Source organism: Rhinatrema bivittatum, chromosome 2, assembly GCF_901001135.1.
Source record: "Rhinatrema bivittatum chromosome 2, aRhiBiv1.1, whole genome shotgun sequence".
NCBI lineage: Eukaryota > Metazoa > Chordata > Amphibia > Gymnophiona > Rhinatrematidae > Rhinatrema > Rhinatrema bivittatum.
This window is the reverse complement of record NC_042616.1, coordinates 171,585,110-171,612,226: the sequence shown is the minus strand read 5'-3', so window position 1 is coordinate 171,612,226 and position 27,117 is coordinate 171,585,110. Positions and strand designations below refer to the sequence as shown.

The 27,117-nt window shown below is 41.6% G+C and overlaps 1 protein-coding gene across 1 annotated transcript in view; it reads right to left on the bottom strand.

The window, feature by feature from the left end:
* The window catches only part of VPS50 (VPS50 subunit of EARP/GARPII complex), a 620,793-nt gene that overhangs the window by 487,547 nt on the left and 106,129 nt on the right, over window positions 1–27,117 (bottom strand).

Genomic DNA, 27,117 nt, shown 5'->3' with positions numbered 1-27,117 from the left:
CGGTGGCATGAGGATGAGTTGCATGATGTGGTCTGTCCACGAGAGCTGTGTGGTCTGTGGAGTCTTGAGTGAGAGGTCTTGAAATAGCTGATGTGGTTCAAGAATCAAGCTTAGAGTGTTGCCTGCTTTGTGAGTGGGTTTGTCAACTCGGGTTAGGCTTAGGGCTTCAAATGAATCAAGAAGTTGTGGATGGAGGCTGGTGCAGATCACCTGCATGGATTTTAGTCCTAAGGAGGTTTAGGATTATCTCTGAGACAGTTCATAGCAGATCTTGTACGGCTTCATCGGTGGGCAATGAATCAAGAAAATCCCCCACTTGGGATGGGTGCTTGCCTATAGAAAAATAGATTCTGTTTTTTTAATCTCTCATGTGGGAGTGTACATTTGGAGATCATTACTCCCAATGAACATCCTTTGCTGGTCTGGCCATTATTTGCTGCGATTCCCTCAGAGATAAAATGACTGAGCATTGGGATCTCAATTTCATGTAGGGGATTAGGCATGTAATCTGGCAAGTGTCCCCCTTGGTCAGTGATGTTTGGATACGGGCAGGCAATGCAGTGGAAGATAAGAGAGAGCAAGGCACATCTTGGGAGAGAGTGGGCGACAGCATATCTTGAAGGTGAGGGGGGAGGGAGTGACAGTCTTTCCTCCAGCAGGAATTCTAGGGATGATCCGCTGGATTCCAGATGGGTGGTGTTTTCAGTAGTTTGTCTGAGGTTTCTGGTTGTGTCTTTGAGATGTGCACAAAGGGGATTGCCCATTGGTGCAGACCTTCAGCGCCAGGCCCAAGGGTGGGAGGTTTTTCTTTGGTGTAGCCCTTTAAAGTGCTTGGTGGCCCATTGGAATGACATCAGCAGGGTGAAGCAGAGGGTGTCAGCCAGGTCTGGCAATGAGAACAGGCTGTGGGTCATGCAGGAGGGTAAAAAGATCTCTGGCAGAGATCGAGTCTGGTATAGATTTCAAGAAAAAGAAATAATTTTGATAATCTACAGTGAAAATGTTCAATTCAAAAAAAGTTCATTACTGTGCCAAACATCCGTGTCCTGCTTTTAAATAAGTTTTAATATCTTCATGTTATTCATAGGCACATGGATTATTCCTAGTTTTGAAAAAGCATACTGCAAACAAAAAATATTTCATGTATTTCTTCAGAAACAACATGGCAAGGTTTGCATTTAATTTTATAATTCTCTATCTTCCAACTCAAAACACTCTTTAAATATCAGTATTTCAACCTTTTTTAAGTTGCTTGATTTGCAAGGAATCTATGGTCATGTCTCTTGAGGACCAGAGCTGGCCACCCTTGCTGTATAGAATATACCCAGATATATCATCTAGTTGCTGTCAAAATTATAGTTCAACAGGTGATTTGCCACACATATGGTTGGGATATTCAAAACTTAAATCATTTTGGAGAGATTTTCTGATAGTGATCTCCAGAATTGTACTCAGTGATATGCCCTGAAATTCTGAGACTTTTATTCTAGGATTCTCTGTTCCTGTGGTGGGGAAAAGGAATGGTAAATTTATCTCCCATATTTAAGTAGCAGCAAAGCGTACCACTACATCCAACTTAAACAAACAGAGACCCCCAAACAACTGATGACTGGTTAGTCCAGGTTTGGGAAGGGTATACAATGGACATAATGACATATGATAATAGGGGACTTCCTTACATACTTGATGTAAAGCATGGAGTCATTTTCTAGATGTAATGGACACAAATATAGATAAAGAGATTTTTTTGGTTAACTAGTTATTTTGGGATGAATATACTGATTCTCTACTTAAAACTTCATTTATCATCTCCAGTTTTAAGAGGTAAGGAAAGTTAGATTAATAGTCTAACTGTGTAGAATTATACCTCTAATCACATTATTCTTTTTATTGCTATATAAAATGTAATACGGAAAAAAAAGAAATATAGGAAATAGGTAGTCCACGGTAAAGAAAATAAATTTAGGCTTGCAGTTAACATCTCTATTCTCCAGTATTTGTAACTGAGTACACATTTCATATGCTTCTATAGCTCCGTTACCATAGGTATAAAATATAGTAGGAATTAACACACCAGTATTTCTTTTTTATGGAAAATTGGGCTACAGTCTCTTCTTAAATAGAAAGATGCTCTCATATGACCAAATGTATGAAATGGTCCATATTAATAATGTGTAACACAGCTGAGCAAGTCAATACAGCAGTTATAAAGCCACAAGTCAGCAGATTCCTGTCAATTGATAACTTAAAATGTCCAAAATTTACAGGAGCTTGCTGATATTTTGTTAATGCCACAGAAAGCTGTCGGAACATGTTCTTTAATATGTCATTTTTATCACAATGCACTCAGCTCTTTTACGCCTACACACTTCTAAAATATGACTCAGAAATCGCTCTCTCATCAGTGCACAAGCAGAGATAAAGCAACTGTTTTGATTATTCTCTTATACAAAAGAGATAAAATACCGTTGTTATAGATAATTTAATGAGTTCTAAATTATGGGGCCTATTCATTAAAATACACTATTTTTAGTATGTATAAAACCCCAATTAACATGGGATGCCCCAAATTTTTAGATACATCCACTAAAATGTAGTCTCTTTAGTGGGTATGCAAAATTAGCATGCACATCAAGCCAAAAGCTTTAACCTATGCATGCTACATCCTTAAATTCCCTATGCTAATCCGCCAAAAGTGATTTTAGTGCATACCCACTAACATTCATTGGGACCAGGTTAGTGAGCACATAAGGGATTTTGCGCACTGTATACAATTTCATAAACACACAAAGCTTTAATGCACAGGCTTCAAAATTAACAACTAGAAAAAAAAATACAGTGGCTTGCAAAAGTATTCTAGTCCCCCCAAAATAGTCAGCAGATTTGTGTGGATAACAAATGACACTTATACAGACTGTTCCAGACAGTATGTTTTACTGCAAACCAGTATGCTCTTGAAGTAAATTTTAAAAGTCACAATTCATTATTTCTCTGCATGTTTTGTAAAATAAAATTAAAAAATGAAAAATGCTGCTTGCATAAGTATTCAGCCCCGGTATTGTGGAAGCTCCAAGTTTAACCAGATGAAAGATATTGCCCTAACAACTGGCTTACAATTGGCCACTACCTGTGAATCATTAAAAAAAAAAAAAGGTCAGCTTTTCTGGATAAAAGACTCTTTAATTCCAATAACATTAGTCAGACTGTGAATCTAAAAGAAAGTGAAAATGAAGATCCAAGAGCATTCTAAAAAAATTAAAGATAAAGTTAATGACATGCACAAGATAGAAAAGGCTACAAAACAATATCCAAGTGCTTGGATATCCCCATGAGCATTGTTGGATCAATTGTGAGGAAATGGAAGATGCATCATTCCACCCAGACACTGCTACCTAGACAAGGCTGTCCCTAAAAATTCAACATTAGAGGGATGAGCAGACTTGTGCGGGAACCAGAGAGGCTGATGGGGGGTTGTCTAATTGCTGGCCACAATTAGCCAACCTCAGTTAGTAAAAGAACTGTTAGGAAAAAGAAAGGCCACAGAGAAGGAAGATGTTTACCACACCTGCTGCAAATGCTGTTATTATTAGAGAGTCTCCTCTATTTGTGTCTGGTTATTGTTACTTCTAAAGGCTATGCAGATGTTTATGCGCTGATCCCATGAGAACTGGTAATCAAGGCCATATAAGAAATTGAGAGTTGCAGGGCCCTGGGAGACAAACACCAAATAGCACCAAGCAGATGTGCTGAATTATGATAAGAACAATAAAAAGGAGGGAGGACTCACTCTTGCTCTAAGCCAGGTTAGAAAAAGTTCTATACAGATAAGCAGAGCTGTAAGAATTTCGTCGTCCTTGTTGTTTGTCAGACTGCCGGAGCTGAGAGAGCAGACGGATTTGCTGGGCCCATTTCAATTGCCGTTAGGAACATAAGATTTGCTATCTTTATATGTATCTTTTAATATTTTTCTAGTATTTATTATTTGCCTGCAATCAACTTTCTAGTACTTGCTGTTATTTATCTTACATGTTATTATTCTTTTGCTTAGCAAGTGCTCAAATAAACTTACTATCCAATACCTGGCTTTAGTGTATGCGTGCATGTTTGTCTATGTATTGGAGAAACACCGAGGTTTAGAAGCCCCTAGGTATCTCCCTCTTTCCTGAGAATTAGCCTTGAAGTAGGCCTGAGGAAGTACAGGCAAGCCCCTCGGTATATTCTCTGAGTATGCGCATGAGTGTGCAGCTGAGCTCAGAACAGACGCCAACAATCACTCTGAAGGAGCTACAGAGTTCAGTGGCTGAGGCTGGAGTGGAGGTGCACCAGTCATCCATATCAAGAGCTCTGAATACAACTGGCCAGCATGGGAGGGTGTCTAGAAAGAAGCCACATCAAAGCATGTCTGGAGTTTGCCAGAAAGCATCACAGTGATCCAGCCAAAATATGGGATAATGTTTTTTGGTCAGATGAGACAAAAATGGAGATTTTTGACCAAAATTAAAAACACTGGGGCAGATTTTCAAAGCCTACGTGTGTAGGGGGGGTTACGTGCGCCAAGCCTATTTTGCATAGGCCCAGCGACACGCGCAAGCCCCGGGACGCTTGTAAGTCCCGGGGCTTGGAAAAATGGGCGAGGTGGTCCGGCGGCGTGGCCAGAGGCCTCTCCACTACCACTCGGCTGGCGTGCACAACCTACGCCTGCCCGGAGGCAGGAACAAATAACAAAATAAAGGTTAGGGGGGTTTTAGGTAGGGCTGGGGGGCGAGTTAGGTAGGGGAAGGGAGGGGAGCCGAAGGAAAGTTCCCTCTGAGGCCGCTCTGATTTCGGAGAGACCTTGGAGGGAACGGGGAAAGCCATCGGGGTTCCCCTAGGGCTCGGCATGTGCAAGGTGCACAAGTGTGCACCCCCTTGTGCGCGCCGACCCCAGATTTTATGACATGCGCGCACATGTTATAAAATCGGGCGTACACTTGTGCGCGCCGTGTTGCCCGCACAAATGTACACCCGCGCGTAAGTCTTAAAATCCGGCCCACTATAGGTTTGCACCATATAACACTGCCCATTCTTCAGCAAACACCATCCTAATTGTAAAGTATGGGAGTGGCATCATCATGGGGATTGGGCATCTTGTTAAATTGAACAATGGGCAGACAACCTGCTTCAGTCTGCTAAAAATCTAAAAGTTGGGAGAAAGTTCACCTTTCAGCAGGACACTGATCCCAAGCGTCATCCAACTAACCTAAACAACCTAGAGCAAATGTGCCAGGGCGAATGAGCAAAAATCACTGCCAAACAGTGTGCAAAGCTGGTAGAAACTTACCCCAACAGACTTAAAGCTGTTATTGTAGTAAAAGGTGCTTCTACCAGGTACTAGTCTGAAGGGTTGAATACTTATGCAAGCAGCATTTTTCAGTTTTTAATTTTATTTTACAAAAAAGGCAGAGAAATAAAGAATTATGACTTTGAAAATTTACTTTAAGAGCATACTGATTTGCAATAAACATACTGTCTGGAGCAATCTGTGTAAGTGTCATTTGTAATCCCCAAGCCTCACACAGAAAAGCAGAAAATACTGCTTTTCTGTGGTTCCTCCGACTTAATATTGTCACGACACGAAGCAGAAGGAAACAAAGCAGCAGAAAAAAATTAAGTCTTTAAACCGGTCACATTAGGAAGAGAGATACTCAATTTACGAGCGTCTGTTTTCTGAACCTGTGCACAGCCATGTCTCCTGGCCGCTCGATGTCATGGACGCATGAGAACATAAGAACATAAGAAATTGCCATGCTGGGTTAGACCAAGGGTCCATCAAGCCCAGCATCCTGTTTCCAACAGAGGTCAAACCAGGCCACAAGAACCTGGCAATTACCCAAACACTAAGAAGATCCCATGCTACTGATACAATTAATAGCAGTGGCTATTCCCTAATTAAACTTGATTAATAGCCATTAATGGACTTCTCCTCCAAGAATTTATCCAAACCTTTTTTGAACCCAGCTACACTAACTGCACTAACCACATCCTCTGGCAATAAATTCCAGAGCTTTATTGTGCGTTAAGTGAAAAATAATTTTCTCCGAGTAGTCTTAAATGTGCTACTTGCCAACTTCATGGAATGCCCCCTAGTCCTTCTATTATTCGAAAGTGTAAATAACCGAGTCACATCTACTCGTTCAAGACCTCTCATGATCTTAAAGACCTCTATCATATCCCCCCTCAGCCGTCTCTTCTCCAAGCTGAACAGCCCTAACCTCTTCAGCCTTTCTTCATAGGGGAGCTGTTCCATCCCCTTTATCATTTTGGTTGCCCTTCTCTGTACCTTCTCCATCGCAACTATATCTTTTTTGAGATGCGGCGACCAGAACTGTACACAGCATTCAAGGTGTAGTCTCACCATGGAGCGATACAGAGGCATTATGACGTTTTCCGTTTTATTAACCATTCCCTTCCTAATAATTCCTAACATTCTGTTTGCTTTTTTGACTGCTGCAGCACACTGAGCCAACGATTTTAAAGTATTATCCACTATGATGCCTAGATCTTTTTCCTGGGTGGTAGCTCCTAATATGGAACCTAACATCGTGTAACTACAGCAAGGGTTATTTTTCCCTATATGCAACACCTTGCACTTGTCCACATTAAATTTCATCTGCCATTTGGATGCCCAATCTTCCAGTTTTGCAAGGTCCTCCTGTAATGTATCACAGTCTGCTTGTGATTTAACTACTCTGAATAATTTTGTATCATCCGCAAATTTGATAACCTCACTCATCGTATTCCTTTCCAGATCATTTATATATATATTGAAAAGCACCGGACCAAGTACAGATCCCTGAGGCACTCCACTGTTTACCCTTTTCCACTGAGAAAATTGACCATTTAATCCTACTCTCTGTTTCCTGTCTTTTAACCAGTTTGTAATCCACGAAAGGACATCGCCTCCTATCCCATGACTTTTTAGTTTTCGAAGAAGCCTCTCATGAGGGACTAGTGCATCCTTTTTAGCGCTTCGAGCGCCTAGGAGAGGTGATTGTACGCGCATCAAAAAAAGTGCATCCACTTTGGGGACACACTTTTAGTGAGTCAGTACTGCATCAGCCTGAATACGTTTACCAAAATTACATTTGTGCTGCCAACATAGCTCAGCACAATGTATTGTTCTATTTGGAGGACTATTTTAATTGAATAAAAATTAATATTCCAAAAGTACGACATACAGATTAGTCAAATGTCAATCCTAAATTTTAACTGGCCACACAAAACTAGAATATCCTTATGGACAATTTTATATGAACCAGAACAAGTAAGAAGCCGATTTGCTCTAAGATACAAGACTAAAATTATTTCATCTTCTGTTGACAGAACTATCATATCAACCCATTTAGAAAGGATGTTTCAACTGCGTGCACGATTTTTATGTGACAGAACAAGAGAAACAGCATTTTTGACAGTCATTGAAAAGGTCAATTCAGTGCTACTTGTTAAAAGAACCCTTCAGACAAAGTTGTTTTCTAAAAATGAGAATTTGGGTTAGCATCATAAAAAATGATGGCAGATAAAAACCAAAAGGACCATCTAGTCTGGCCAAACCTGATGCAATACTGCTTTACTGTCACACCCTCATAAACAAGGGCCTTCAATGTTTAGCCCATGTTCTCTCAAATTCTAATACTTATTCCACATATCCACTAGCCCTTTTGTCTGAAAGTATTTGCTGTGTTGTTACTCTGGAGCCTAACCCCTTTTAGCCACATACTATGACCTCTTGTTCTAGAGCATTACTGCCACTAGAAAATGCTTCTTGTGTATTATCTGCATCTTTGAGTTATTTGACTATGTCCATGAGATCCAATCCCTCTCCCCCACCAAGTGCAGGTTCTTAAGTCTCACTTCATAGGGTTTATGGGCTAGGTTCTGCAGCATTTTTGTAGCACTTCTCCAGAATGTCTTTGGTCTATATCCTTTTGAAAAGACAGCCTCCAGAACCACACACAATACTCCAGATAAGAGTCAGTATTGTGGCCTACGCACAATCGGGCCGAGCGCACCGTTAGCCCTCATTTGGCCGCGTGTTTTTGACGTGCTATTTTTACCCCTTATACAGTTAGGAGTAATAGCACGTCGAAAACGCACGGCCAACCCCCCCGAAACTAATAGCGCCCGCAACATGCAAATGCATGTTGATGAGCCTATTAGTCCCACGCGATACAGAAAGTAAAATGTGCAGCCAAGCTGCACATTTTACTCTCAGAAATTAACGCCTACCCAAAGGCAGGTGTTAATTTCAGCCAGCACCGGGAAAGTGTACAGAAAAGCAGAAAAAACTGCTTTTCTGTTCACCCTCCAACTTAACATCATAGCGATATTAAGTCGGAGGTCCCCCAAAATAAAAAAAAAAAAATCTTAAAAAAAAAAAAAAAAATCTGCCCGCGGGTTGGAAAACGGATGCTCAATTTTGCCGGCGTCCATTTTCCGAATCTGTGGCTGTCAGCGGGTTCGACAACAGACATCAGTAAAATTAAGCGTCGGCTATCAAACCCACAGACAGCCGCCGCTTCTGTCAAAAAGAAGGCGCTAGTGTCCCTAGCGCCTCCTTTTTACCGCAGGCCCTAATTTGCATACTTTTCATTAGTGAATCGCGCGCCCAGGAGAGTGGCCTGGGCGCTCGCCGGCTCTCCCGTGCGGTTTACTGTATCGGCCCAAATGTAATTTAGCAAGCCTGCTTGATATAACTAGGTAATGGATCTCTAGGTACTGTACAACAGTTGACCCCCAGCCTTTCAGACTCATTGATTTCTGCCTGCTACGATATCCTGAACCATTTTACATCTTTGCACTAAACATTGCCCTAGGAGTTACAAAGGGAATACTCTGCACATCAAAAGCCACTGTAAAGGGAGGCACTGGGAACAGCGAAGCACATAACAACTTGCAAGCCTTTGTCTATTTAAGGATAGCTAATTTATGAAAAGACAGACACATATCCACCCCAGACTGCCATAGTCATTCAGACACACACACACACATCCACATCAACACCTCTGCCCCCTCTTTTTATGCTGAGGCACCTTTCACTGATACAGATATACAATGCACTGGAAGTCTTCATAACCTTGCACATTTTTCTCATTCTGCTGTCTAAAAAATACAACGCAAAAAGACATTAAAAGTTTGTTTCACTAATCTACACAACATATTCTATGCTTTTATCATGAAAAAAATTGTAAAAATATTCCAAAAGTAATTACCATAGGAATAAAAAAACACTCTTTGCCATTATAAACCCAAATGGGCTCTGGTTCAAAACTTACCTTAACAATGCCCATAATAAATTAAACAGAGCTCATCTGTGTCCACTCACAGTGGCTGAGTTGTGTCAAATACTCCTGGATAAAGAATCAAATTATAATCTTCTGTTGTATGAAGTGAATTTGAAGGAAAGGTCAAAACAAGCCGAATAAGGAGCTGCCAAAATAACTCTGCATAAAGTCATTCAGAGGTACAGATTTGTGGGAAGGCTATAAGAAAATTTCAAATATGTTTGAATATCCCTTGGGATATTATCAGGGTCATCACTATAAAGTGGAAACAGTCCGAAATCATCAAGATACTGCTGCTATCAGGCCAAAAATCAGTAGCCATGGGTTAAGGAAACTGTTGCAGAAGATCGCTGTGAGGCCTAAAATTTAAAAAAAAAAAAAAAAAAACTACAGAGATCTCTGGCTGAGACTGAGAAAATGTTGACTGTTCAACAGTTTCATGACTATTACACAAACACGGTAAAACACACACAGGGATATTATAAAATAATCCTCTATCTAATGAATACATATAAACAGAGAATGAATTATACATACAATTTTTAAATACAATATATGTATAAACTTTATTAATGTCACAAAATCTAGAACATCCTATAAACAATTAAAAACTATCACAAGCAACCTCCAAACTCTCACATTCACACGCTTTAAAACCTATAGCACCTGTAAACATAGTGACCAAACATACACGTTTTAATTTATACAAATATTTTTTACACCAATATTCTTCAATATCTTATAACCACTAATGTCAGTAGCGATTGTATTCTATATCCACTCCCCACTTATAAATCAATCTGAAATTCTTGTCCGGGTTTCCCAAATCAGAATACTCTTCTGATCTCCTTCATAAAAAATGATCACATTTCTCCTGGTCCATACTGTGCAGGGTCTGGCCAGAGCAATGGGGGGGAGTGAACATCGAGCCACAGTAACATCAGGCTTAAGAGCAGAAAGAAGGGCCTGTAGGAGCAGTGGAGTGCCAGCTTCTACTAGCATTTGGTGGTGGGGTAGCCAGAAACTAAAAAAGTCAGATCATTCAGTGAATTGACAATTATAGGAGAGAAGCAGCAAATTATCACTGCAGCAGTGCACTGGGCCAAGTGGCACTGATGCTGAGACCAATCAGTGCCATGCACATGCACTTGTCTCCATCCTGTCAACAACTTAAGGCTCAGAGCATGATGCTTTTTTTTATGTTAGAGTGATAGACAGAAACTAACCATAATATCGCTGTATTTGACAGAGAAAAAAAATATTATTTAAATAAATAGAAAGTATGCAAAACATTTTACAGAACTATATTACTATATACCAAATATATAAAACCTAGAAGTCATGCAGTGAATAAAAATATGTAAGCCTACAGTAATATTTAGTAACTGCAGGGCAAAAACAGTTTTAAAAGAGATCCTAATTCAAGATAGTTAGTAACATTTAACAAGAATATCGTTAGCTATATGATGTCTAAAGTTTAAAATGGTAATATCTGAACGCGAAATGTCAAGTTCTGTGCAGTTTCTGTGTTTTCATAAGCAAAGAATAAACACTGTAATGTTTAAGCACAGTAGTGCATTGTACAATGAGAAATATCCCAGATGTCTACAAAATCCACATTCAAAACCTTGAATAACCAATTCGGTCTTTCATCCTTCCACGGCAGAGAAAAAGACTTTGAATTATGACTGGGTAATAATAATTGTGTATTATGCTTACAAATTGCTTTCCAAATAGCACAATATATTATTTATAAAACTGCTATTACTTTACAAATTTATTTCTGATGCAATTATTTGTATTCATGATGCAATAATTATCTTGAATAAATGTGTATATACTACATTACAAACTGCAATACCACTTATACAAGGAAAAGAATAATTTCTAAAAACCGAAAAGTTATTTAGGTATTATGCAAGCACACAAAACAAGGGCAAGTTGATTTACAAGTCAAAAATCCTTTCAGATTCCATGCCAGCGAAAATTATTTGATATAATACAATATAAGAATGAACAGTACAGTAAGTACAGCAATCAATTCTACTTCTCTTGATCCATCTTGACTGTCACCTGTCTATGAAAGCAACCACTCAAACAACAATGCCTATTTTATGTGTGACTAAAACTCCAGCTGTTTGGTATTGTGACCTCCAATAAATAGTGTAATGATGTTTGATGTGAGACATTTCACTTCTAAGTAAAGTGCTACAATTTATCAACAATAAATACAAAGTACAGTATTTATTTATTTATTTGATTTATATTCTGCGTTTTGGCATCTCAAAGCAGATTACATTCAGGTACTGTAGGTATTTCCCTATTCCCAGACAGCACAACTATAAAGCACAGCACAGCTACTATTGTTACATATTCCAAAACAAAAACGAACAGGATTTTGCTTGTTTATCATTTCATTTTCCCTAGTTAAAGGTTACAGCCACCATCCCTATCTCCACCACTCCTGCCTCCCAAGGCCTCTTACCCCATCCACGAGGGTCATCAAAGTCCAAATGGGCAGGAGCAATCCCCAGTCAATCCTGCCCTGCCGAGCATTGCCTCAGGTAGAAAACTTAGATTGTGAACCCTCTGGGGATAGGGAATTACCTACAGTATCTGAATGTAATCCACTTTGAAGCGCTGAAAAAAGTGTGAAAAGCGGAATATAAATCTAAATAAATAAAATCTTTAACATATGGCATCACTCCTCCACCAATTTGACTTGGTCTGTCATTTCAATATAATTTGTACCCTGGCATCACAGTGTCCCATTGGTTATCCTCTTTCCACTAGGTCCTGAAATGCCTGCTATATCTATATCACCATTCAGCACCATACAGTCCAACTCTCCAATCTTATTTTTTAGACTTCTGGCATTCACATATAATCAATTCAAAGTATGTTTTTAAATTGTATTCATAACCAGTCTAGGAGTTGAAATGGGTAGTTTGATGTCATTTATCTCTATCTGTTCTTTATTTAAATGCACCTGGGCCACTTCTGCCTCTATCACAAGCTATCTATTGGGATACTTTAACTTCCTCATTATGCCCTTATCCTTTGAAGATACCTCACACCAAACCACATGCTCCTGTCAGCTTTCCCCCATGATTTAATTTAAAAGCTACTCTATTTCCTTTTTAAAGGTTAGCACAATCCACCTCAAAAACCATGTGCTTAGTGTCTCCTTGGTAGTATACCAGCTAAACACCTTGGGTCTTGAAGACAATCCCCCCCCCCCCCAACCCCAAACAGAGAATCCACACCAGAGTTTGGAAGAATAAATAAGGGACTCTGTTCTAACGTGGAGTGGTACCCCCAGCAATACGGTGTATAATGGCCCCTCATCTCCCTAAGCAGCCCTTACATCTTTCTAGAGAGGGCAGTAAAGGTTATATCCTTAATCCTCACCTGAATTCCCTACTCAGAGTCATGGCCTTCTGCGGTCAGTTCCTTACTCCTGACTGGTTAAGTCTCCAAAATTCTCCACAATTCCAGCAGCCTCCTACACCTCTCTTTCTTAAAGCAGTATTACCTCATCTAGAATTTCTTTTCTACAATGCTTTCTGTGGCACATGCCAGTTACTTTGTCCTCATTTCTGAAATGTTTCTCGCAGTGTAAGCTACTCACTTTATCAAATCTGTATATGAATGTTGTATTAAATAATATTGTGATTGCTCTGTATTGTGTCCTAAAAATGCAATAAAAGTTAAGTGGCCTATATACTAACCTGCATTAAAATAAGGCCATCCACAGTACCCTACTGATTTTAATGCATGTTTTAAACTACGTTTTAACATGGTATATACTAAGCTAATAAGAAGAATTTGGCTATGCTATTTATTTGCCATTTGAGGTAAATATGTTCATTTTATTTATTTATTTATTTAACGCTTTTGTATACAGCTGTTTGTTTGCACATCACATCGGTTTATACTGAAACAATCAGAAGAATGAAAGGAAGTTACATTTTAACAATTTGAACAACAATAGGATAGGGAGTTGCATTTTAACATTTTGAGCAACAATAGGATAGGAACTAGAGGTGGGGGAGATTAGAGGCAAGACGTCAATAGGAACATGTAACTATAATATCATAACAGAGGACATTATGGAAGGAAAACAGCAAATTTGAAAAAGGGTTTGTGGGGGGGGGGGGGGTAACAGTACTTGTGGGTATGTGTGGAAGTGTGTGTGAGGACCATTGGTAGGCTTGTTTGAAAAGCCAGGTTTTTAATTTCTTTTTGAAGTTTTGATGTTTGGTTCAAGAATTAAGTCGAGGGGCATTAAGCTCCAGATGGCAGGGCCGGCAAGGGATAGTGCACGTTCGCGAGTCAAGGATAGGTGTGTGAGTTTGGGCGAGGTGATTGGTAATGTGCCGTTATTGGCAGATCTTGTGGGCCTTCGGGGGGGTTGGAAATAGAAGGAGGTGTTGAACCAGTTTATATTTTGGTTGTATAGAGTCCTGTGAATTAGGGTAAGACTCTTGAATCGTATTCTCAGGTGTATGGGTAGCTAATGAAGGTGTTTTAGAATAGGGGTGATGTGATTGTTTCTTCTAGTGTTTGTAAGGATTCTAGCTGTGGCGTTTTGTAACATTTTGAGGGGCTTTAGTGATGTTGCTGGGAGTACTAAGAGTAAGGAGTTGCAGTAGTCTATTTTGGATAGGATGATTGCCTGGAGGACTGTTCTGAAATCGTTGTGATAGAGGGGGCCTTAGTTTTTTTTAGAACGTGAAGTTAGTAAAAGCAGTCCTTCATTGTTGAGTTAATGAATTTTTTTAGGCTCAATTTATTGTCAAGTGTGAATATGACACCTCGGTTTCTTACATCGCTTGCAAAAGGAGGGTAGGCTTGGTTGGGGGAGAGTTCAGTCGGGGTTTTATCATTTGATTTGTGGTTTATTATCAGGAGTTCAGTTCTGGTGGCGTTTAGTGTTAAGTTCATTTGCGTGAGCAGTTGGTTGATGGATATGAGATAGTTGTCCCAGAGTAGGAGAGATTTGGAGATGGATTCAGAGATGGGGATGAGGATTTGGATGTCATCTGCGTAAATGAAGAATGTGAGCCCTAGGTCAGTTAGTAGATTACATAAGGGGAGCATGTATATATTGAAGAGAGTGGATGATAGGGAGGAGCCTTGTGGGATGCCTTGAGTTAGTGGGATAAGTTCGGATTCATTGTTGTCAATTTTTACTTTATAATGTCTGTTTTCCAGATATGATATGAACCATTGAAGTGCGACACCAGATAGGCCAATTTCGATTAGTCTGTCAATGAGGATTTTGTGACTAATGGTGTCAAAGACCGCTAAGATATCTACTATTGCTAGGATGAAGGACTGTCCTTTATCTAGTCCTCTGAGGACAGTGTTGGTGAGGGAGATTAGTAGTGTCTCAGTGCTGAAGAACTTGCGGAAACCAAATTGTGAGGGGTGTAGAACATTGTGTTTCTCAAGGTGTTCGGTTAGCTGCTTGTTAACTACTCTTTCCAGGATTTTGGCAAGGGAGGATCGATACGGGTCTGAAGTTGCTTAGTTCTGAGGGGCTCAGTTGGGGGTTTTTTAAGATGGGTTTGACTAAAGCTCCTTTTATGTCAGTTGGTAAATGTCCCTGAGTTAGGGATGTATTGATGATGTCTGCGATGGATCTGGCTATTATGTTTGGGATGGATTTTAGTGATTTTGCTGGGATTGCGTTGGCTGGGTGTTATGATGGGTTGATTTTTTTATGACCAACTATTTCAGAGGAAGAGATGGTCTCGAATTCTTCAAAGGTGGCGTCTGGGATTTAGGGGAGGGTAATTTTGTTTGGTATGGTGGGGGGGGAATTTGGTCATAATGTTAATGATTTTGTCTTTGAAGAAGAGGGCAAGATCGTTGCATCTTGTTTTGGACTCATTCTCAGACATTAGTGGTGGGGATATTTTTGTGAGGTTGGTAACATAGGAGAAAAGGGCTTTTGGGTTAAATTGGAAATCATGTATTTTTTTTGTATAGTAATCAGGTTTGGTTTTGAGGATTGCTGTTCTATAGATATGAAGGGTGGTTCTGTATGTGGTCAGAAGGCTGAGGGTGTGAGAGTTTCGCCATTTCTTTTTGATTTTTCTGAGTTCGCATTTTAGATTTTTTAGTTCGGGTGAATACCATGTGTTTTTGTTATGACGGGAGGGTTTTAAGCCCTTGGTTACTAAAGGACAGAATTGGTTGGCTATGTTGTTTGTGATGGTGTTCCAAGTTGTGAGGGCGGATTCAGTGTCTGTTAAATCTAGGTTGTTAGAGCTGGTGGGAGTGCTTCGATCAGGACATCTGTTTTACAAGGTTTTCTGAATTGTATTTTGGTAGTGTAATTAGGAGTAGTGTGAGTTGGTGCGTTTATGGAGAAGTTTTCGTGAATTAGTGTGTGATCAGACCAAGGGACAGGGGTACATACAGAGGATTTAATGTGTGGGTTTATGAAGATTAGGTCTAGGGAGTGTCCTGCTTTGTGAGTAGGGGAGTCTATAATTTGTTTGAAGCCTATGGCTAAGAGTGAGTTAAGGATCGCTTCACAGGTAGGGGTTAAGGGGAGGGTGTCAACGTGTAGATTGAAGTTGTCAAGGATGATGGCGGGGGTGTCAATGTTCTTAGTAATAAATTTGATGAGGGGGGAGGCGTTGTGTTCTAGTATGCCAGGGGGTGCATATACCAGGCAGATTTGGAGTTGGGTGGATTTGAAATAGGAAATTTCATAGTTTGGGGCTGTGTGTGTATTCTGAAGTTTGAAGCTGTGTTCTTTCTTTGCCGCTAAAAGGAGGCCACCTCCTCTTTTTTTGATCCTAGGGACAGAGATGATGACATAAAGGTGGGTCAGAAGTTGGTTGGTTAGGACTATGTCTGTTTGTTTGAGCCATGTTTCGGTAATGGTGCATATGTTGGGTTTGTGATCTGTTAGGATGTCAAGGCTTCCCTTTAGATGTCTTCTTGCTTAGGGCCTCTCTAGTCCCCCACCAGCCCTCTACCAATGATAACTGCAACCACCCCCCCCCCCACTTCTGATCTCACCACCCACCCAATCCTCCCAATGAGAGCCACATTAATTTCCCTCCAACTGCTTTGACCCATTCTCCCAGCCCACTCTGATGGCGTTCACAATTACCCTTTTCCACACTGATACACCTTCCTGATTGCACCACCATCCACTTCAACTCCCCCTTCCCAATCCTGCATTGCTGACAATCTGCTGCTCCAATCCACCAAGGGAAAACATGAATGGCAACTACAATCTCTCCCCTTCTGATATCCTCAATGGCAACCACAATCTCATGCCCTTCTGATTCCCTTGACGGCAAATACAATCACCAGCCTCCTTCCAATCACCCCAATGGCAACCACAATCAACCCCACTTCGATTTTCCCATAACAACCACAATTCCCACACCCTCCTACAGCCATGCCTATTAACTCCCCTGCTCTTAAATCACACAGGTACACATTCCCCCCTCACCGCAGCCAGCTGGAAGACACAGTCCGTCCTGCCTCTCCTCCAGATGTCCGAACGGCTTCACAGTTTGAATTTTGCATTATACACAGTCTTATGGCACTGCCATTCAGACATGAGGAGCAGCCAGAGGATGAAGGTAGGAAGCTCTTAAGCCAGCTGATGGGGTGGGGGTGGATCCCTGATGAAGAGGGGTGGAATCAGAGGGGCAGGTGATTGTGATTGCCATTGGGGATCAAGAGGGCAATCAAAGTAGGAAGGTGCTGCAGAATCAAAATAGAACCAGAGTTGAGGGCCATTGTGGGGAGGAGTGGGAGACAATTTTGGTTTCCATTAGGGGATCGGGAAACAGGAATAGAAACTGGGGATTGTTGTGGTTGGCATCAGGGAGGAATGGTGGGTAGGCACGATAATACCTTAGAACCAGCCTGAGACCAGGAGCTAAGTTTGCCACACTAACAAAGCCATGGTAAATTTAACTCCAGTTACCACACATTAATAAAAAAAAAAGAGAGATAATTATCCTATTTACTTATTCAGCATATGTGTCTGAATGCATCAATAGCAGAGCTTAGAGCACGGGCCACTAAATGATTAAAAAAAATAGAAATATGTTAAAACACTGATACACCAGTACAGCCAGGGATGCAAAAATCCCAAGTGACTACATTTCATTCCTGGCTCCCACGCAGGAGATGACAAGTTTACAGCTTTAGCACCAGGTAAGACACACTGAGAAGGACCAGCCACTATTGCCTAATGCAGCCCTTGCTGAGCCATGGAAAGGAGGTCCTGCCACTATTTAGATGGCAAGAGAAGGGGGAGAAACTGGGGGAGAGAAGGAGAAGAAAGGGGAGAGAACTGAAGAGGATAAGAGGCTATATGACAAGGAAAAAGAGAAAAGGATTGAGAAAAAGGCTGATAGAAGAAAGCTAAAAAAAAAATCCTCCCTTGTCCACTCTTTCTTAAAGTAGCATTACCTCTTTTCTCTGTTTTTCTTTCGCCTCTAGAATTTATTTTTTTTTACAGTGCTTTCTGTGTCACATGCTAGCTACTTTGTCCTCATCTCTCAAATTTTTCTGGCGGTACTCACCCTTCATCAAACTTGTATATGAATGTTGTGTTTAATAATATTGTGACTGCCTTGTATTTCCAAAAAATAAGAATAAATAAATAAATAAATAAATAAATAAATAAGAAAGAAAGAAAGAAAGAAAGAAAGAAAGAAAGAAAGAAAGAAAGAAAGAAGCAAATTTGCTTATCTATATACAGGGTTCTCCATAGACAGGATAAATTAGCCTCAGGAATCCCCTCAGTCTCTTGTAAAGCTTAAGTTTTAGAGAGCTGGTCAACCTTTTCTCTTTTTTCCTCTTGTCATCCAGCCTTTTAGCCTCTAGAATTCCCTCTACCCTTTCTACTCCTTCTCTCCTGATCTAAACAGGTAGGTAATAAGTATGGTTAAGTCATCCTGCTGTCTAAAGAAAACCCTATTTACAGGTAGGCAAATTTGCTTTCTCTGTCAACAAGGAGAGCTGAATTATCCATGAAATGTGACAGAGTTGTACAGAGCAGAGTTGCTTACCTGTAACAGGTGTTCTCCTAGGCAGCAGGATGTTAGTCCTCAGAAGTGGGTGACATCATCAGATGGAGCCCAGCACGGAAAACGTTTGCCAAAATTTCTAGAAACTTTCACTGGCACACTGAGCATGCCCAGCATGTCATTATCCACGCAGGATCCCTCTTCAGTCTCGTAATATAGAATTACAAAAAAATAAAACAACAAACATAGGAGAAACCCTCCACCGGAGCCGGCACCGTCAATGCTGGCACCGTTGCTGAAGCGGTTGGACTTGCTCCTCAATGTGCTGCCGACGCAGCCTGAACCGGTGTCCCGAGAGCTCTCGCTGCCACGGGAGACACTAGGGCGACCTCGATCGGAGACCATCCATATTGGGAATTCCTCCGATGAAGGAGGGCTGTCTGGGCCTGTGGTTTCTTATCCAAGGCCAACGCCATGGCTGATATTGCTCGAGTTGCCAGGTCCATTGATGCCGCTGATGCCTGCGGTGCCTCCAGTGGCCTTGGGGCTCTCGGCACCCCCAGTGCCATGGCCCAAGGCACTCGCGGCAACCCTTGGGGGTCATCTGGGCACAGAGCGAACACCCCTGGATGTCATGCGATGACCCCTGGCACAAAATGCAGACCTCATGAGGGTCTGTAATGGACATAGTCCGTGGGCAGTGGGGGCATCTGCGGAAACCAGACAACACACTGAAAATAGTTAACCGACAGGCAGTCAATGGCCGGTGGCCACCGGAGGACGGCACTGTTTTAATCGACCACAAAGAATGGGTAACTTACCATAATGCCCTCTAATTAAGGCCAGGAAGGATCAAGGGATCCAGTGAGGAAAAAGGAATGAGAAAGCTTGGAAGTAGAAGTTTTCCAAAGAAAAAAACAGCACGAGCTCCACATCCGTGAGACGATAGCTCCGAGGAAAAAAAAGAGGCTGAAGAGGGACCCCACATGGACGCGTGGATAGTGGAATGCTGGCCATGCTCAGTGTGCCAGTCAAAGTTTCTAGAAACTTAGACCAAATGTTTACATGCTGGGGTCTATCTGATGATATCACCCATTTGTGAGGACAACCATCCTCCTTGTCATAGAAGAACAGAAGAATTTACTTAAAACAACCTGGCCCCACTGGCGAAGAGTTGACTACTAGGAGAACAGGCTGCGCAGAATATGATATCCAGACAATAATGGAATATGAAAATGTGCACAAATGACCAAGTAGCAGCTTTGCAAAAGTCTTCAGTAGAAGTGTCCCAAAGATGATCCACTGAATTTGCCATGGTTCTTACTCGATGAGCCTTGACAGAGTCTGCAATCTGTAGGTCAGCCAGTGCATAACAGTGTGCAATACCATCCACTCACCAACTGAACAGAATGTATTTGGCCACTGCCATTTCCAGTTTATTGGGGTCAAAGGACACATTAATTGAGAAGTTTGACAATGAGGTTGATTCCTTCTCAATTACTACTAATAAACATATACAGTGGTGTACAAAACAAAACTATAAAAGACAGTCCCTACGCTGTAGAGCTTATAATTTAATCAAGACAAACATACAGGGCAAAAGAGACTTGGGTAATTTCATTTATTAAGACAATGGTTAAAAATTAATGAGGCTATAAGCAAGATAGGCAGGTGTTAAGATTTAAAAGCAGCCTCAAAAAGGTGGGTTTTTAAGATTGCAATTAAATAAGGCAAGGGGGAGCAGGACACACAATCTCAAGAAGACTTTGTTGTGCCACTAACCATGCTGAGAGCTCCCTTACATTGTACAAGGGGGGAGGGGTGGGATGGGGAGCAGAGATGAGTCTGGACTGCTCTGTAGTGATCTCCGTGAGTCCTTTTGGACTTTGAGTGGGGTTTGGAATTTGTAATGATGAATGGGGAGGGTAATGAGGAGGGAGGGGAAGTGCAGGGGTGGGTGGGGGGCGGGTTGGGTTATTCTCCTATGGCTTACTAGTGGGATGGTGTTTTGTTAATGGTTTGTCAAAGTATGATCTCTCATTCTGCACTGATGTTGATCTGGAGTGGGGGCCTTGGCTGGGAGGGCCTTCATGACAAAGGGGAAATTCATTCCTTTCATATAATGTCGATCCCTAGGCTAATAGCTGATGGCTAATAGCGGGCTGTGATTATTCTCGTGGAATGTGTGAGGTTTTAATTCACCCATTAAAATAACTAAAATTCTGTCGCTCCTAAAGAAACATGCGGCTGATATAGTTTATTTACAGGAAACACATCTTAATGATCTGGAGCATCCAAAATTGGCTAAGGCATGGGTGGAGGAAGTACATTTTGCTTCGGCCACTACTAAGTCAGCTGGGGTTGCTATATTGGTCCATAAGTCCCTCCCACTCCAGATAAAGACATTTTGGACCCTTTGGGAAGATATGTCATTTTGGTCGCGGAGCTATACCACATCCCGGTTGTATTATGTAACATATATGCCCCTAATAATCCAAGACTCGAGTTATTTCAAAATCTGTATGGACATCTGGCTCCCTATTTGGAGCATGCCATTGTACTAGGAGGTGACTTTAATAGTATTACACACCCGTTCTTAGACAGAGTTGGTGTCCAAAATGGGGGGGGGGGGGGGGGGCAATCCGGGAAGGGGATACGTTTTCTGGAAAATGCATTGCACCTGGTGGATCCATGGTGTACCTTAAATCCGACTGCCAAAGACATCACGCATATATCCCGGGCCCGTGCATCACAGTCCAGGATAGATTATATCCTAATTAGTACTAGTATTTTTTCTAAGATTGTTGCGACTGGTATAGAAGAGATAGTATCCAATCATGCCCCTGTTTGGATTGAAATGACATGGAACCCTGACCCCCCTCATTGTCGTGGTTGGCGATATCCTTACTATTTAAATGATGACCCTCATTTTAGTCTTACCTGCGGGATACATGGATGGCTTATGTTCAGACCAATCAAGAGCATTTGAGTAATCCAATTCTGTTTTGGTACGCTGGGAAGGCTGTTCTCAGAGGGGAGATTATATCTTATACTGCCCGTCGACGGAAAATAATGGATAAACAATTGTTGACTCTCATTTCACAGTTGAAACGAGTTAGAGGCTCCCTGCAAAACTCCAACACCAATGCCAACCGAGAACGTTATTTTGCTCTTCAGAATACTATTAATACATTGCTCCATCAACGAGCTAAGAAAAGTATACTTTACCATAAATTTTGCTTATTTCAATTTGCATTGAAGCTGGTAGAATGATGGCAAATTTGATTCGTTCACAATGAACCCCTCATCAGATACTGGCCTTACAGGTCCCTAGGAGCAAATAACCCAGAATACCCCCACTATTTTGTCCACATTCCGGGACTACTAAGCTAGGCTGTATTCAGCTAGTCCTGTCTCTATGGCGGCCTGTGAATTCTGTCAAGGTCTTAATCTGTCTTGCTTAAGTCCGGAGCAATTGGCTTGCTTAGACGCTCAGATTACTGAGGACGAGGTTCGCCTCACCATTAAATAGGCTAAATGCTGCAAAGCACCAGGCCCTGACGGATATAATGCTGAATTCTATAGGGGCTTGATCGATATGGTTACAACGCCTCTTTCCCGTACCTTCAACTCCTTAATACACTCTGGATCATTCCCAGCTCATATGAATGTGGCACATATCACTTTAATACCAAAACCCAGTAAGGATCCTACACTCCCAGAGTCCTATCAACCGATTTCTCTCCTGAATATTGATCACAAGCTTATGGCAAAACTTATGGACGAGCGTCTGGTGGGCCTAATGCACTCTTTAATTCAACCAAGCCAGGTGTGCTCTGTACAGCAGCGGTATGCGCTTATGAACATTAGGAAGGTGATATCAGCGATGGCCTTATGCCAACAAGTGGGGGAACCTTACCTAGCCGTCAGCTTTGATGCTGAAAAAAAAGGCTTTCGACCGGGTGGAATGGAACTACTTGTTTTCTACTTTACGTTCCATTGGTATCAAGGGAGTTTTTTTTAAGGCAATTCAGCTCCTATATCATGACCCTATAGCCATTTTGCTCGCTAATGCATCCCATTCTGCTCCCTTTCCCATATACAGGGGCACACTCCCGGGTTGCCCTCTTTCCCCCTTGTTGTTCCTATTGCAATTGGAACCTCTTCTATTGGCAATACAAGGGGATCGAGGGGCGAAAGGCATATGGGTTCTGCACGGAAACCTTTAAATATGCTGCTTTTGCGGATGATATCTTGGCCTTTTTAACCAACCCCCGTCAGTCTTTAAATGCGCTGTTATGGTTGTTCCATAGATTTGGAGAATTCTCGGGGCTTAAATTAAACATAGGCAAGTCGGAGGCAATGGCCTTCCCTGAATCGTTACAAGACCACTGGGGGAATTGTTCCCATTAGCTTGGGCGGATACTAAACTTAAATACTTGGGGATCATAATCCCTTCCCATTTGCCAAAGCTTTATGAAGTGAATGTGCTCCCACTTCTTTGGACCTCCGTGACCCGTCTAGAAGCTTGGAGACATCTCCTATTATCGCTGATCGGGCGAGTTAACTTATATAAAATGGTTCTCCTTCCCAAGTGGCTATACCTCTTTCAAAATTTACCCTTGGTGCTTAAAGGGCGGGATTTGAAGATCTTCGATGGGGCATTACGTTCCTCTCTGTGGCGTGGTAAGAAGTCACATATCGTACTTCGATATCTTCAGGTGTGCTGGGGGCATGGAGATCTGAACGTGCCGGATTTAAAATTATATAACTTGGCTGGTAATTTACGGCTGGTGCGGGATTGGCTGCTGGGAGAGTCAGCTTACATCAATCTGTTGACTGAGAAAATCTTAATGGGGAACCTGGATCCACGATTTGTATTACAGATGGAGGGGTCTAAACTGACGCTTCCTCCCTTATTAATGCTAATGCTAGCTCCGATTCGGTGGGTGTGGAAGCTTGTTGCCAAGAAGCTCTCCTTCCCGGGACAATGTGCTTATTTCCTCCCTATCAAGGGCAATACAGATTTCCTACCAGGGTCTAGTACGGCGGGGTTCCATGATTAGGCTTCCAAGGGCATTGTCTACTTAGGGCATGTATTAGATGCCAAGGGTCAGCTACTACCCTTCTCTTCTCTGTCCCTACAATACAAATTTATCAAAAACCCATATATTTTCCTATCTACAACTACATCACTACATCAACTCGCTGCCTGCTCCGGTAAAGCTCCCTCAAACGTTTTTGAATCTGGAAGAATTCTTTTGCTCTTGCAAAAGAGCGGAGCCCTTCTTTGTCTCACTATTATAAAAAATTGACTAATCACAGGGGTGATGAGATATTCACCTTGTTACAATCCCGATGGAATAAAGAGGCCGAGCATTTAGTAACAACGGAGCAAATTAAGATGGGCTTCTGTTCCATACCGGCTGTTTCCATTAATGTTTATTATAGAGAATTACAGTTTAAAATTTTGTGGTGAGCCTATATACCGCCTAGTGTTGCGGTTCAGTACCAAAGCCAGGTATCTGCTCTCTGTGGGAAGTGTGGAACAATGGTGGGGACGTTCATGCATGTTTTTTGGGATTGTCCTCTGGTCAAGTGCTACTGGGTGCACATACTACAATATCTATCCCGAATATTGGATGTCAATCTGATACCTACTCCACAGTTGGTGCTTTTTGGAATTTTACTAGCCTTTGTGGTGCGAGGATGGGGAGCCCAGGTGCTAGTACGGAAGGCCTTATGTGTTGGGAAAAAAGTAATTCTTCTTCAGTGGAAACTCCCTGCGCCCCCTTCTTATTGGACATGGCGAAATCATCTTCATGGCATGTTACATATGGATAAAGAACTGGCCAAGACATTGTGTCAACACCAGTTGGAGATTTCTGCATACCTAGGACCCTTATATTCAAACCTTACTGCATCAGCCCAGGAGTTTAATACTTAATAATTAGGCGCATATAAGATGAGGGATCTATTATACATCACTGTACTGACTACGGGTTATATAGGTTTAAGTGAGTAAGTCATGGGAGAATGGGATCTCAAGAGAGGGTTTATTGAGGGGGGATGGGGCAAATAAAGGGGGGGGTGGTAATGAGGGGGAGGAATGGCTCCGTCTTCTGGATAAAATGAGAGTGTTTTGTGTCTAGTTGAGGTTACTCATGCTTGATTGTTAAAGGTTCACTTTTTTACTTCTTATGCGTGATGCCACTGTTAGACTGTTTATGTTACACTCAATAAAAATAAAATCTCTCATTCCCATGTTCAGAATTCACACTGTGGTTTTAACCACTTTTTACCCAATTTGGAGACTTTTCACAGTGGATCTGGTGATTTTCTTCAAGTTGGAGGTGGCAACACTACTTATGATGGATCCAGAGCCCAGTGTGACCATGAGGAGAGCTTTTCCTCCACCAGGGGTCCTCAGCTAGCCCCACTCCCAAATCACCACTTTCCTGATCATTTGATGCCTCAGACCTACTTAACCCAGCCTGTCTAGTGCCTCTTCATTCAGTCACCTTGGTTCTCTGATCTGGCCAGCCTTACCTTGTTACTCTGCTTTGTCTGGTTATTCTTTCTCGCCTTGTGGCCTACCCAGGCTTCCTGCCTTCCCTTGTGGCCTCTCTTGGCCTCTAATCTTGCTCTATATCCTCCCTTGGCCTCTTGTCTTGCACTGGGCCCTTCCAGGCCTTCTGGACTTGCTTTGCAGCCTCTCCATGCCCTCCTGGGCTTTTCTGTCTTACCTTGCGGCCTCCGGACTTACTAGGATTACCTTGCTCAGACTCGTGCCCTCTTAAGCTTTCCTGTTTCCTGTTGCCTGTCTAGTCCTGTCCTTGTCCAATCCTTGTTCAGTCCTGCCTCTGTCCGGTCCTTTTCAATCCCTTGTCTATTTCCCAGGCCTGGTCCTTATCCTTCATTCCAGCCAGTACCTGTATAAAGCTTCCAGCCAGTACCTTTTCTCCGGCTTCCATCCAGTATCTGAAGCACCATGATGTTTGCCAGGAGGAAAGTCCTACTGGCCCCCAGAAACCAAAGTCTCAACCTGCAAGGGAGGGGTTTGGTTAGGTAGAAGACCAGCTCTAGCCCTGCCTTACAGTCTTGTACCACTTCTGCGGGGGTGCTCCCTGATTCCAGCCTGCCAGACTGTGACAACCCCACCTCAATTCCCTGTACTGTCTGATGCACACCTCATACCAAGACTTGGGGCTGTTACCCATCGGTGCCTTCCAGAGGTGAAACTGCTGCACCCTGTGGAACATATGACCACAGTTGTAACAGTTCACATCTAGTTTCAAACTTTAATAACAGATGGAGAAAGAATGTCCATGATGGATATTTGGTGCATGCAGATGCAGGCCTTAAACTCATTTTCTGTGGGCTTCTCCAACTTTGACATGACTATTTTCTTTTTTCCTTTTATTTTGAAGAATTTAAAAGTTCCACGGAGAGGCTGCTGAGGCAGCAGTAAAAGAATTCACAAGGAGGCATAAAAACAAAAGAGGCACTAGGCTTCGAATATTATCTATAGATGCAAAAACATTTTAAGAGAGAGATGGTAAACATCCGTGCAATAGCTTGGAAAAACAAAGACTGAGGGGCTCATGAGACAGCACGTGTGCACGAGATTTTCTGCACATGCTCAATAAAGCTTTACTGAGCCTTGAGAGATAAATCTGTTTGGCACTTTTTGATGATGTCACACGTGATAGCTAATTCAGCCCTGTTTGTCGATGGAGAAGAGTGAATTATATAGTAAAAAAATCCTTTTTCTCTGGCACCTAAAAATTTGGACTGGCAACTTTTCTAAATTTTTTCATCCGAGTATAATAGATATTAAAATAGAGAAAACCATATTTCCCTCAAACTATGTACAAGTATGACTAACAAGCTTCTCAAATGTTCATAGAATTACATGAAAAGAGATGTTAACAATAAGTAATGATGAAACACAAAGAACTGCATTCTCAAAATGTCTTCTCCCACTTCATTTCTATAATAAAAATATTTTAGAACAGGGTTCAATAGATACACTTCACCCTCCACTCTTCTATATTTCCAAATCTACTTCTCTCACAACAGGAGCTAAGGCAGAGAAAATGGCCAGGAAAGGCAAAGCTTGTTAAAGGAAAGTGATAATCTTGTAGATAAAGCACTGAACTAAGAATCAAAATAATTCTTGGTAAATAAGCTCATTTCATAGCTGCCACTGAGTGTCTGTGTAATTACAGTTGAGTATTTTGTGTACATATTAAGATACTCTGTCTACAGATCAAAGACTCCCATGATGCAGTTTACTATGAGAGTTATCTGCAACATATTTAGATACAACCCAACAGTCTATAAGCGTAAAATGTTTTAGATAAGTTTCAGAAATGTATATAGGAAGGTAACGGAGAAGGTGCCAGGATCTATGGCAATGTATGATTCTTCTTACATATTGTGTATTGCTCTTCAAGATTTTTTCAGGGAATATTGTATTTAAAATGCCCACTGTACAAAAGTCCAAACCATTCCTGCTTTTATGCTGAACTTAGCCACACTTAAATAGGTAAGAAGCACTGAGTTATATATGTAAAGCATGTTTGGACCATGTTGAGATGATAGATGCTAAATATCCAAATGATTATTACCCTGGTTATTATCCCATAACAGCTAGTAAAAGATGAATGCCTAAAGGATCTCTGTTATTCAAAGATAGAGACTGGATGATTAATGTAGCCAGGTTTAATGGAGTCCTTATACCGTTCCACTTCATACTGGTCCACCTTTTATCATTC